The sequence below is a fragment of the Lathyrus oleraceus genome, chromosome 1, assembly GCF_024323335.1.
Source record: "Lathyrus oleraceus cultivar Zhongwan6 chromosome 1, CAAS_Psat_ZW6_1.0, whole genome shotgun sequence".
Taxonomy (NCBI): Eukaryota; Viridiplantae; Streptophyta; class Magnoliopsida; order Fabales; family Fabaceae; genus Lathyrus; species Lathyrus oleraceus.
Window position 1 is genome coordinate 9,641,912 of NC_066579.1, and position 15,004 is coordinate 9,656,915.

Here is a 15,004-nt window from a genome sequence, read left to right on the forward strand (position 1 = left end):
CACAATAATATTGAAATGACGTCTGAGTTAGAGCATACCCTGTATTCATCATTTTTTTGTGAAGGTTCTTGTCTTTGATTGCACACATGAAGTTTTATTCGAAAACTAAACTCGTATACATCACACTCATATCTCTCACCGTTGCAATGAGCATTGATAATATATTTGTATGCATATACTAAATCACATCACACTAAATGTAAGAAAAATCATATCTTAGTCGGTTGATACTAAATTTATTGTAGCTTTATGTGAAGGATGGCGTCCCGAGAGACACATATTCTGGTCTCCAATCAGTGAATGTACAATGACGTTAGAAGATGTGTACATGTTATTAAGATTGCCTATTGAGGGTAAGACGGTAAATGGGAAAACCAACTATGTCAATTCAATTTGCATGGAACTATTGGATGTTGACTTGTTAGATGATAACTCGAGAGGTCAAGGTATACTCCTTTCACGCCTTAAGGCATATTACAACAACTTACAGTTAGATGAAAATTATGTCGAAGACGCTCGAATAATAAAAACTAGGTGTTATATTATGCTTTTAATATGTTTAATTTTATTTCCCGAAGGTAGTGGTTCTAGTATGCATGTTATGTATTTACCTTTACTAAGACATGTAGATAGAATAAGAAGTTACAGTTGGGGGTCCGCTTGTTTGGCTTATCTTTATGTAAAAATGCATACAAAGACACATCTACATTTTCTGGATGTACTGTTTTTCTCCAACCATGGGGTTGGTCCAGACTACCGTCCCTAGTGCCCGTCAACCACAGTCCGTTCACATTCCCGTACGCACAATAGTAAGTTCTTAACAATGGACTATATTTACTTACTTTACCGATTATTATCTCTAAATAATATATTTACTTTTTTGGTGCAGATGGTCGGCACGTGGTATGAGTTAAACAACAAATGTCCTAGACACTGTATTACCTAGTATTGCAATCTCTTGGACCACCTTCGACCAACAGATGTATTACCATTAATCTAATTAATTCGTAATAATTTGTTTTTTAATATCATCCATTTTATAATCTAATATATTGTCACATTTCCGTTTATTTGACGCCCATATCTAAACTTGGATCATGACCATGAAATCAACGAACAAGATGTAGCCGTTTGGACTGCATGCACACCGATCATAAGATTCACCACTGCGGGGATGCACCATAGTGATCGTGTTAAATTGCAGTTCGGTATGCTTCAACACATCCTAGATCCCTCGACAAACCTCGGAGAATGGCATCTATGAAAAGTTAACGACCAATGGAACTTTAACCCTGGGAAAAACTTTGCTAGATCTGAGTGTCGAAAATGGAAGCGCCGACAAGACCATGTCTTAACTGACGTTGTGATGCCAACCGAAGAAAACTCAACTCGTAATTATATGGCCTGGTACAAATTGGTTGGGTTTGAGTTCCTCGTAAAGGATATGTACCTATACGACCCACGTCAGGTAACTTACACATAAGAAGGTTTAACATCTAACCCCCGACAACATTGTCAGACCGGTTACTCACAACCCTTTATCCATCAAAGTTTTTGGTCCACAAAACAGACAAACATACGACCTTAACATGCCAAACACACATCCATAATACCAAGAGCATACCCCATACCACCACCAACAAGAAGATCATCATCAAGACACCCAACATCGTTATGAACCCAACACATCACCCTACCATAACCGCCTTAGCCAAAACAATCAACGATCATTTAACACCAATTGTCCCTCCTCCTACTATAGCCAAGAAGTCCAGACATCACAAAACCAAAACATGCAACAACCATATGGCTACCAAACACCACAACAATCATTTCAACCTTTCCTCGAGGCATCATTAACACCAATGTCTCCCTTCAATTGTCCTAGTTGCCCTCCAATAACTCCAACACAACCCAACTACTCTGGCATGGATCACAAACTCAGCTATGGCGGTAGCGCTTCATTGCATACACGGGACTGCACAGATTTGTCTGAATCTCTTAGGCAATCTCCTATAGGTGGTGGTGATGCTTCTGGGCCCTCAAATCCTCAAACACCTGGGGTGAATCATCAACATGAATTAGGGTCACGCTTCGGGTAGCTAAGGGATGTGGTACCAGATGTCGGTTAGGTCATCCCGGTCAACGACATTAGTCTTTCTGGTTATCATATGTAAACACTGTAGAAGCAAGCTTCAATCCAAGAAGTATTTTGATGAAGACAACTTGCATCAATGCAAAAAGAGAAGAGCTACAAAGATATTTCAAGCATCAAGTATTCAAAGCCGCATATGCATTTGATCAAGCTTCATTTTCAAGTCAACCGTTTGCAGATTGTTGATTCACTTCTTAGGTATATCTAACTCACTCTTAGATTAGTATACAAGTGTTCAACAACCATGATCTGCATTTGCATCTTTTAACATAACCATTTGTTAACACCTTGAAATGCAAGACACATTTATTTTTAAGTATTTTTCTGCATTTTAACAGTGTTAACCGGTTAACCATATGGGTTAACCGGTTAACAGCCCAGTTTTTCAAATTCTTTGTTAACGTTTGCATGCGTTAACCGGTTAACCCATATGGTTAACCGGTTAACACTGTTCGTTACAGCAAAAAATGTTTTTGAAAATTATATCTTTTCATCAATGTTCATGAGGGAATTGATACCTCTTTGAAAAGGTGTTTTGGCAATATAAATTATTAAATTTTTCAAAATGAATTTTCACCTCCAAGAATTTTCATACAAACTTCAAATAATCACTCTCTCATATTTTTCCTTCCATAAATTTTGAAAGTGTTCATAATAAAAATTGTCATCTCATTCTATTGTTGAACACTTGCATATTATCTTTTGAGTGACTTATTTGTCTAAGGAGAAGATCAATCAAGAGTAGATTGATACTATTACATCTTTGTTAAAATCATTCATAGAATTATTTCTGTTTGACTTGTGATCCAGGATTGTTGGACACAAGGGTTGGTGTTGAAGAGGATTGTTCTTCATACACTTGTTTGTCTATAGGTTAGATAGTAGGCATCACCGTTTGTGTGAATAGGCTGTACCATATTCTAACTATAGTGAATTCTCTTTCGTGTGAAAGGGGAGTGGATGTACCTTCGGATTGTGAAGGGAACCACTATAATTTCCGGTGTCGTTTACTTTCCGCATTTTAATTTTCTGCACTTAAACAAAAATATCCAAAAACCGGAAACTAGATCGAAGAAATTTTTATCACCTAATTCACCCCCCCCCCCCTCTTAGGCGCATTTACAACTTACATTTGGCATCAGAGCAAGTTATAGGTAACTTGTTTCTAGAGATCCAGCATGGCTTCCGCAAGCATAAATCCGGTTTTCAAAGACGGTGGAAGTAGCAACAAGCCCCCACTCTTCTCCGGAGAATATTTCGATTTCTGGAAAATAAGAATGAAGGCACATCTTGAGGCCCAAGGAGAAGGTATATGGGAAGCAGTTGAAGAAGGTCCACACAATCCGGTGAATGTGGTGAATGGAGTTGGTACCGCAAAATTGAAAAACACCTATGACGAAGATGATAGGAAAAAGATTCTGAATGAGAAAAAGGCAATCAACATACTCCAAAGTGCTCTTAGTATGGACGAGTTCTTCCGTATATCTCAATGTAAATCGGCAAAGGAGATTTGGGACACCTTGGTTGAAACACATGAAGGAACCACCGAAGTGAAGAGATCGAGGCTAAACACCCTAAGTCAAGAATATGAGATGTTCCGCATGCAGCCCGGTGAATCTATAGTTGCCTTACAAAAGAGATTCGTCCATCTAACAAATCACTTGATCGCTCTGGGTAAAACTTTCACTAATGATGATCTCAACCTGAAAGTCCTAAGATCCTTGACAAGAGAATGGCAACCGAAAGTGACCGCTATTTCGGAAAAGAAGAGTCTCTCAACGATGACATCCGCATCTCTATTTGGAAAACTTCAAGAACACGAATTGGAACTTGGAAGGCTCGAGAAGCACGAAAGTCAAGAAAAGAAGTCCAAGGGAATTGCCCTGAAGGTTGACTCAAAAAGGGACAAAGATGATGAGACATCCGAAGATGAGAACTTTATGCTTCTTGTAAAGAAGCTTGGTAAGTTTTTTAATAAAAATAAAAATTCCCCTTATCCTAAAAAGAATAACCATTTCAGGAAAAAGGAAGCATCCACATCAATGCAAGACGTTACGTGTTATGAATGTGGACAGCAAGGTCACATAAAGCCGGACTGCCCAAAACTTGCAAAGAAAGGAGGATTCAAAGGCAAGAAGGAATTCAAAAACAAAAAGGCTTACGTCGCTTGGGACGATAATGAGATCAGTTCATCTTCGGAATCGGAAAGCGATGAATGTGCGAACATGGCTCTTATGGCTTCACATCACTCCGATGAAGAAATCGATGAGGTTAGTAGCAATTTTTCAGTCTATGACAATGACGCACAAGATGTTATAAATGAACTCTTAAAAGAATGCAAGACATTGTATAAAAGTATTTCATCCCAAAAGAAACAAATTTCATCCTTAGAAGAAAAAAATACTGCTTTGGAAAAATATATTGAAAGTGGAAAACAAAAGTTGATGGATGAAAAACAAAGTCTTGCATGTAAGAATTGTGAATCTTTATCTTTTCAAATTGTTCAACTTAAAAGAGTTTTAGAAAGATATGAAAAAGGTCAAATTGGGTTGGAAGAAATTCTTAAACACCAAAGGTATTCTAATGACAAAAGTGGATTAGGATATTCTAAGTTTTCTAAACCAAGCACAAATAAGACCATTTTTGTTAAAGCAAGTGAACAAGTTGCAAAAGAGAAAGTAAACAATTCTAAAATTATGCATCAAAGTCATAAAAAGAAAATGATTGCTAAGAAGAAGAATTATGTTCCTAGATATAGAAGTAATTTTCAACCTACTTGCTTTTATTGTGGAATCAAAGGGCACACACCTAATGCTTGTTATGTGCGAAACTTTAGCGTTCCAACAGGGCATTATGTGTGGGTTAAAAAGGGTACTAACTACCAAGGACCCAAAGCAATTTGGGTACCTAACAAAACTTGATTTTGTTTTGTAGGTATGCTTGAAGACAACCTCTAATCAATGGTATCTTGATAGCGGTTGTTCAAAGCATATGACGGGCGACATCGACAAATTTTCACATCTATCTTTAAAGGCCAAAGGATTTGTTACATACGGTGATGACACCAAAGGGAAGATCCTTGGAGTAGGAACCATTGGAGCACCTCCTGTTACCATCATCGAAGATGTCCTTTATGTTGAAGGCCTAAAGCACAATTTACTAAGTATAAGTCAATTGTGTGACAAAGGGTTCCGAATCAATTTCACAAAAGATGAATGTGTGATAGAGCATGAAGTCACCCATGACATCTTGCTAAAAGGTAAAAGGGTTAATAATATTTTTATGACTTCTTTTGATGATTCTTCCTTGAAGGTAAAATGCCTAATGACGAACAACAACGAGGCTTGGCTATGGCATAAAAGATTCGCTTATATACACATGGAGCACATGAACAAATTAATAAAGCATGATCTTGTCGTTGGTCTTCCAAAGATTAAGTTCATCAAGGATAAACTGTGTGACGCATGCCAAAAGGGAAAGCAAACCAAGACAACTTTCAAATCCAAGAATGTTATATCTTCGTCGAGGCCACTTCAACTCTTGCACATGGATCTCTTCGGTCCATCAAAAACGAAAAGTTTCGGAGGTAATGTTTACGGTTTGGTAATTGTTGATGATTTCTCTAGATATACGTGGACTTTGTTTCTTGTGCAGAAAAGCGATGCTTTCAAGGCTTTCAAAAAATATGCAAAACAAATTCAGAATGAGAAGTCTCTTTCAATAACCTCCATTAGAAGTGACCACGGGGGAGAATTTCAGAACACATTCTTTGAAGAATTTTGCGAAAAGCACGGAATTTCTCACAACTTCTCCGCACCACGAACACCACAACAAAACGGTGTCGTAGAGAGAAAGAATAGATCCTTGGTGGAACTCGCAAGAACAATGCTCAGTGACTCCAACCTTCCTAAATATTTTTGGGCGGACGCAGTTAGCACAGCATGCTTTGTTAGCAACCGTGTCAACATTCGGCCGATTCTCAAAAAGACTCCGTATGAGCTTTTCAAAGGAAGGAAACCTAATATGTCCTTCTTTCACATCTTTGGGTGCAAATGTTTTGTCCTCAACAATGGAAAGGACAATCTTGAACCAACCAAAGTCGATGAAGCCTTAGGCGACGATCAATGGATAGTAGCAATGCAAGAAGAACTCAACCAATTCGAAAGAAATCAAGTTTGGAGTCTTGTACCAAGACCAGACAACAAGCACATCATTGGAACAAGATGGGTCTTCAAGAACAAACTTGATGAGAATGGGATCATAGTTCGTAACAAAGCAAGATTGGTCGCACAAGGATACAACCAACAGGAAGGAATTGATTTTGATGAGACGTTCGCTCCGGTAGCAAGGTTAGAAGCAATTCGATTATTACTTGTTTTTGCTTGTTCTATGAACTTTCAATTGTTTCAGATGGATGTCAAAAGCGCTTTCCTAAATGGCTATATCAATGAAGAAGTTTACGTCAAACAACCTCCGGGTTTTGAAGACTTCAAGAACCCTTCACATGTTTACAAGTTGAAGAAAGCACTATATGGTTTAAAGCAAGCACCGAGAGCGTGGTATGACCGCCTCAGCAACTTTCTATGTGAAAAGGGATTTGTAAAAGGAAAGGTTGACAAGACTTTATTCATAAAGAAGATCAAGGGTAACACCTTATTGGCTCAAGTCTATGTCGACGACATCATCTTCGGTTCAACAAATAAAGATCTTTGCGAAGAGTTTTCAACCATGATGCAAGGAGAATTCGAGATGTCCATGATGGGAAAATTGAACTATTTTCTTGGACTACAAATCAAGCAAACCAAGGATGGCATCTTCATCAATCAATCCAAGTATTGCAAGGAATTATTGAAAAGATTTGATATGGATAGTTGCAAAGTGATGTCCACTCCTATGGGATCCGGAACGTACGTTGATCAAGATGAATCCGGAATGTCAATAGATATTACAAAATATCGAGGTATGATTGGTTCATTACTATATTTGACGGCAAGCCGTCCTGACATTATGTTTAGTGTATGTTTGTGTGCACGCTTTCAAGCAAACCCGAAGGAATCGCATCTCACCGCCGTGAAGAGAATTATGAAATATCTCAAAGGAACAACGAACGTCGGACTATGGTATCCAAAAGGTAGTATATGCTCCTTGATTGGTTATTCTGATGCTGACTATGCAGGCTGTAAGACCGATAGAAAAAGCACAAGTGGTACCTGTCACATTCTCGGGAATGCACTAGTGTCGTGGGCATGCAAGAAGCAAGCATGTGTCGCACTTAGCACGGCCGAAGCAGAATACATTGCAGCAGGCAGTTGTTGTGCACAAATTCTATGGCTCAAGCAACAACTTCTGGATTTTGGTATAGACCTCGGCTGCATTCCTCTTCGATGCGATAACACAAGTGCTATCAACATCACAAAGAACCCGGTCATGCATTCAAGGACGAAGCACATAGATATCCGACATCATTTCCTCTGAGATCATGTGCTTAACGGAGATGTAGATGTTACGTTCGTGGATACACATAACCAACTCGCTGACATATTCACAAAACCATTGGCTAAAGAGCAATTCTTCAAGATTCGGCGAGAACTTGGGATTCTCAATGAACCTTGTCTTCAAATTACTTGTTATGTGGTATAGTTGCTAAAAATATGTTTACTTTCAGTTTTTATGTTATGCATGCTAGCACTTCTTTTTCGCCGTTTTCTGTTTTTCTTACTTTCGCATGTCCAAATATTATCCGTTTTAAAAATATTTTTAAATCGAAAGTTGCGTATTGATAAGTGCTAATACTTTGTGTAAAAAAAATTTAAAAATCTTTTCCCGGTTCTTCAAAACGGAGCTGCTGTTTTTCTTTTATTTTTGAAAAATTTCAGTCCGTTAACCGGTTAACCGGTTAACACTCTTTTATTTTTGAAAAATTTCAGTCCGTTAACCGGTTAACCATATAGGTTAACCGGTTAACACCTCCCAACAGCAACTCTGTTTTCGCGTTTAAAATACAGAACTTTTAAATTAATTATTTTATTTTTTTATGTGGGTTTATGTTCATTGCATGTGCTTTACTCTTTCACCTACTCCTCATAACTCTCTCCTCCTTCATTACTCACCATAAACCCTTCATCTCTTTACATTCAACTTTCATAACTCTCAAACCCTTTTTCCAAAAATCCATCTCTAAACCCTAGAATCTTCATCTTCTTCATGGTTCCACCAAGAATGGGAAAGGCTCCTGTATCATCATCTAGCAGTGAAGAGGAAGAGTTGAAAATGGAAACCGCCAAGAAACGGAGGATGGATTTCAAAGTCAGGGTTAGACATCTGCTTAAGGGTAAGTATGTGAATCTCAAATCCTTCACTACTTTCTCTTTCCCTGAGTTGTTGAGATACCAAGGATTGCATGCGTTCATCACTGATAATGGGAAAATTTACACTGATTTGGTAAAATCTTTTCTGAATCATTTTACTTTAAATCTGAATGATGATGAACAACACATGCTGTCTGCAACTGTAAGAGACTGTGAAATTGTTACAGACCTTAGGACGCTGGCTGCGTCTCTTAAGATTCCATATTCTGGTTTTTTCCTTCGGAAAGGTGTTAATCATGAGGAAGGAAAATGGGCTCAGTATGATAAGATGGAATACTACTACTCTATCTGCAGATTTCCCAGGGAGGTTGTTATGTCGGGACAGCACACTTCTCGCATACTCTGCTATGCTAAGAATCTGTCGGTTGACGATCGTATGCTGCATTATGTTATCTGCCATGTCCTGCTGCCCAAGGATTCCAACCTGTCTCAAATCAATGATTTGGAAATGCAAGTTCTATTTGCAGTGAAGAACAAAATCCGAGTTAATTGGCTGCCCACTATGATGTATCATCTGCAACAGCAACTTTCTCTCAAAACAAGGCTGCCATACGGTCGCCTTATCTCAAGGATTTTGGAACTCACAGATATGGAAATCGGGAGAGAACCATTTTTGGCTATGACCACTACCGCAAATGAAATCAACGGCGTTACCATCATGAAAAATACTGGAATTATTCAAAGCAACGACGGCTCCTACAAATATGATGATGGGTCCTCCTCTTCAAACTTCCCTATTCCGGTAGGTGGCATTACCAATGAGTTTCTCTATACTACCATGATGAGCCACCACCGTGAAACCACCCGTGCTATCAAGAGTCTTCGGAACCTAGTGTTGAGTTCCCGCAACCTTCCCGTAGAAGATGATGAAGGTGATGACGGTAGTGAAGCGGATGGCGAGGAGGATGAGGCCGGGTCGGAAGAAGAATAAAGCACTATGTTTTTTCTTTGTTTATGTTTTCTGTTATATGTTGTTCTAGTGTTTTTGTTGTTAAACTATGTTTATGCGTGTTATGTTTACCAAACACTTAACTTTTAATCCATTTTATTCTGTCATACTTTGTGATTCAATGTTCATCTGATAATCGCAAAATGTATGTTTACTTGTATGCTTTTCCTTTTTCATAAGTCTCTTCCTTTTTGCTAATGACAAAGGGGGAGAAGACTTGTTTCTCTAATGGTTCTCTATGCAGAATCAAACTTAGGGGGAGAATCAAACTTAGAGAAACTTCACTTTCATGCATCTATCTCAAAGTGGTTGTCATCATCAAAAAGGGGGAGATTGTAGAAGCAAGCTTCAATCCAAGAAGTATTTTGATGAAGACAACTTGCATCAATGCAAAAAGAGAAGAGCTACAAAGATATTTCAAGCATCAAGTATTCAAAGCCGCATATGCATTTGATCAAGCTTCATTTTCAAGTCAACCGTTTGCAGATTGTTGATTCACTTCTTAGGTATATCTAACTCACTCTTAGATTAGTATACAAGTGTTCAACAACCATGATCTGCATTTGCATCTTTTAACATAACCATTTGTTAACACCTTGAAATGCAAGACACATTTATTTTTAAGTATTTTTCTGCATTTTAACAGTGTTAACCGGTTAACCATATGGGTTAACCGGTTAACAGCCCAGTTTTTCAAATTCTTTGTTAACGTTTGCATGCGTTAACCGGTTAACCCATATGGTTAACCGGTTAACACTGTTCGTTACAGCAAAAAATGTTTTTGAAAAATTATATCTTTTCATCAATGTTCATGAGGGAATTGATACCTCTTTGAAAAGGTGTTTTGGCAATATAAATTATTAAATTTTTCAAAATGAATTTTCACTTCCAAGAATTTTCATACAAACTTCAAATAATCACTCTCTCATATTTTTCCTTCCATAAATTTTTGAAAGTGTTCATAATAAAAATTGTCATCTCATTCTATTGTTGAACACTTGCATATTATCTTTTGAGTGACTTATTTGTCTAAGGAGAAGATCAATCAAGAGTAGATTGATACTATTACATCTTTGTTAAAATCATTCATAGAATTATTTCTGTTTGACTTGTGATCCAGGATTGTTGGACACAAGGGTTGGTGTTGAAGAGGATTGTTCTTCATACACTTGTTTGTCTATAGGTTAGATAGTAGGCATCACCGTTTGTGTGAATAGGCTGTACCATATTCTAACTATAGTGAATTCTCTTTCGTGTGAAAGGGGAGTGGATGTACCTTCGGATTGTGAAGGGAACCACTATAATTTCCGGTGTCGTTTACTTTCCGCATTTTAATTTTCTGCACTTAAACAAAAATATCCAAAAACCGGAAACTAGATCGAAGAAATTTTTATCACCTAATTCACCCCCCCCCCTCTTAGGCGCATTTACAACTTACAAACACATATTAATATTAATATCAATTAGTCCGATTTCGACTTTTATCTAAAATGTACATTATTTTCCAAAAAAATTACACAACACACATAAGTGTCAGACCAATTGACATCTCCTTTAAAACCTAACATACAAGCACCAATTGGATTGGCAGCAATATGTGCATAAGTCAATCCAATTGACGTCACCTCTTTAACTTAGAGAGCAGGCGTCAATTAATCTGGCGCCACCTCTTCAAAGTGGGGTAGTTTGAGAGTTAATTTGAAAAATGAGTTATTTTAGATTATTTTTTTTTAAAAGGGATTATTTGAGTAAAAAATTCTATAATAATAATAATTAATAATTAATAATAAAATAAAATTATATCATCCAAATAAAAAAAAATATGACCTCCACTAACCCATTAAGTATTCAAAACTCTATTATTATTATTATTATAAATAATTAATAATTAATAATAAAATAAAATTATGGAATTAATTACTATACACTGTCAGTGTAAAAAGATTTACACTGTCGATTCATCACCATCATCCGTTTGTATTACTTTATAGATTTTTAAAATAAAAGTCAAACTTATTTTAATATCCAACGTCTAGGATTAACTGACGGTGTAAAATTCTTTTACACTGTCAGTGTATTTTAATTAAATCCATAAAATTATATCATCCAAATAAAATTAAGAAAAAAACATTATCTCCACTAACTCATTAACTATTCAAAACTCTATTACTATTATTATTATTATTATTATTAATTAATTATTATTATTTAAAATATAAAAGAGAGTGGTTTAGTGGGAAGTTATAAAAAATAAATAAGGTTTAGTGAAAAGTTAGTGGTGTATATATAACGAGAAAAACAAGTTAGGAACAACAAATAATCCCATCAGGTAATTTACTCATAATATTACTCCATCCCATTGATTTTTCATTCTTTCTATTTTTCAATTAATAACCCAAAACTATTAATAATATTAGTTAATAGATGATAATATAATAATAAATAAATAATTAAAGTTAAACATTGTATTGAAGATGTCCTTAAATAGAGTGAAATAGAGGATATATCTCGAGGCAAAGGGCTAAGATAACTTGGTTTAGACTTGGTGATGAAAATAATAGATAGATATTTTCATGCCTATGTGAATGCCAAACATAAGTATAATGACATGAGGAGATTATATAAGGAGGATGGAACCTTCCTTATCACTCAAGAAGATATTGAGAATGAAATCCTAGGTTTATATGGAAATCTAATGGACAAGGAAAATGATAACATAGAGGGCATTGATATTGATGCAATGAAGGAGGGCCCTTAGCTTACACCATGAGCAAATGTGGTTGCTAGAAACCCTTGTAATAGAGGCTGAGATTGAAAAGACTTTGAAGGATATTTGTGATCTCAAAGCCCATGATGTATATGTATTTGGTACAAAATTATTTAAATCCATATGGAGCATAGTAAAGACTAATGTTGTAAAAGTTGTAATGGAGTTCTTTGTTTATGAGAGAATGTGTGAAGCTAATAATAGCACGTCAATGACTCTTGTCCCAAAAGATCATGCAGTTAGAACAATCAAGAACTATCAGTCAATTTCTTATTGTACCACTATATACAAGATTATCTCTAAAATATTGACTAGGAGAATTGGGTGTGTGATAGCTAGCATTGCCAACCAAAGCCAAGCAACTTTTGTGTCAGGCCAATTGATTAGAGGTTATAGTAGGAAACGAGATCCTCCTAGGTGTATGTTGCAACTGGACATTCAAAAAACTTATCATATTGTATACTAGTTTTCCTTGGAGAAAATATTACAAGAGGTTGGTTTCCCAAACAAGTTCATTAGGTGGATATTGGGGGGGGGGGGGGGGGGGGAGCATACTAGGATCATGAAGGCCAAGAGGGACCTTAAGCAAGGGTATCATATATCTCCTTTATTATTTATGATTGTGATGGAATATTTGCATTTGCAAAAGCTGAGGAAAGTTCCTGATTTTAGTTTCCATGAAAAATGTGAGAAGCTCAATATAATTAACATCAGCTTTGTAGATGACCTTTTGTTGTTTGCTATAGGAGATAAGAAATCAATTGAGTTGGTTATGGAAAAGTTGATTGAGTTTTCTAGAGCAACGAGGTTGTATGTGAATCCATCCAAGTGCAAGGCTTATTTTGGTGGCATGAAAGACAATGCTAAAGTTGATATAAAAGAGATAACCTCCTTTGATGAGGGACCTCTCTCTTTCAGGTACCTTGGCGTACCTCTCACGAGCAAGAAGTTATCTATCCATCACTACATGGGCTTAATTGATAGAATTGTGATGTGCATGAAGCATCAAAGCACAAAATTACTTAACTACGCTGGGAGGTTTCAACTCATTACTAGTGTAACTATATCTATGTCTAATTATTGATTCCATTTACATATATTTTCTTTGGACTGTGGGGGGGGGGGGGGGGGGGTGGGTGGGTGGGTATGCAATCACCAGGAAATCACTAATGGCATGGAAATAAGTTTGTACTCCTAAAGATCAAGATGGTTTAAACTTGATTTCTATTGAGGAGTGGAACAAGGAAAATATGGCTAAGTTGTTGTGGAATCTCAGTGGCAAGGCCAATAACTTGTGGATCAAATGGGTGCATACTTATTATATCAAGAACACATCATTGATGAGTGTGCAGGTAAACAAGAATATTTCTTGGATCATAAAAGTTGTCCTAAAACAAAGATATATAACTCAAAGTATGAATGATTATGATACTATGACAAGAAAGTTTGAGACTAAGAAGGTCTATAACTTCATCAAGGAAGAGTACCCCAAAGTGGATTGGCGGCACTTGTTGTACATGAATTTTATGCGGCCTAGGGCCCTGTTTGTGATCTGGTTAGCTTTCCATAATAGGTTAACTACTAAAGAGAGGCTTCATCGGTTTGGACTGCTGGATAACAACCAGTGCAATTTTTGTTTGCAGATGGAAACCATAAATCACTTTTTCTTTTCTTGTCCGAGGTTGAGGAGCATTTGGAAGGAAGTCCTTGAACGAATCCAAACTATTCATGGCCCCGATGGCTGGAATGAGGAAATCAAGTGAATTGTTAGGAATGGTAAAGGTAAATATTGGAAAGCTTGCATAATTAGGAGTGCGGCGACTGAGACAATATATGAAATATGGAAGAATATAAACTATAGTTCTCACTTTAGTCTACAGGGATTGGTGTAACCCAAGGATTTGGAAGCACATTGCTAATCTTATGTTGGAGTAGTGTAGAATGTTTGTTTTGCTTGTCTTTTTTATGTGTCGGGATCCTCTAGGATCACCTTCTACTCATTGTTTTTGGTTTAATAAAGTATCTTTTAATCCGAAATAAAAAATAAAAAAAATAAAACATAATTAATAAAATAATATTATATCATCCTAATAAAATAAATAAACATGACATGCACTCTATTATTATTATTAATAATTATATTTAATTAAAATAATCAAAAGAGTGGTTTAGTGGGAAGTTATAAAAAAAATAAGGTTTAGCGAAAAGTTAGTATATATATATATATATATATATATATATATATATATATATATATATATATATATATATATATATATATATATATATATATATATATATATATATATATATATATATATATATATATATATATATATAATCCACTAGGTAATTTACTCTTAATTTTATTGCATTCTCATTATTTTTTTCATCTATTTTTTAATTATTAATTAAATTTTTTTTTGTGTTTTTGAATTTATCTATACATTTCAACTGTAACAAATAAATGATTTATCTGATTTTATTTTTGATGCAGAGAAATGAAGACATGTATACTATAGTATAATCAATAGTTGTAAGATAGACAATTGAGTGCACTTTATAAAAATATAACTATGTATTTTGTTGGCTTAATGAATAATTTAGTCCCTTAACTTTATAAGAAGTTTCGCTTTGGTCACCTAACTAAAAAATGTTATATAGTAGTCTCTTAACTTCACTTCTTTTAAACTATTCGGTCTTTTCGTTAGTTTCTATTGGAAAAATGTTAAAAGATGTCATGATGGACTATTTATATATCATAC